Raw genomic sequence first — 226 nt, forward strand, 5'->3', positions numbered from 1 at the left:
CACGTCAACCGAATCATAAGGAAACAGCAGAGGGGCACCTGGGTGGCTCTTTCGGTTGAGCATCTGACTCTTAATCTCGGCTCAGGGTGTGATTTCAGGGTCCTGGGATCGAGCCCCGCTTCAGGCTCCTGGTTCAGCAGGGAGTCTGTTTGTCTTCCTCTCCCCCTGCCACTCCCCCTGCTCGCTCTCTCTGTCTCTGTCTCTCTCTCAAATGAATAAATAAATC

The sequence above is a fragment of the Leptonychotes weddellii genome, chromosome 1, assembly GCF_054177405.1.
Source record: "Leptonychotes weddellii isolate Sample4059 chromosome 1, ASM5417740v2, whole genome shotgun sequence".
Classification (NCBI taxonomy): domain Eukaryota; kingdom Metazoa; phylum Chordata; class Mammalia; order Carnivora; family Phocidae; genus Leptonychotes; species Leptonychotes weddellii.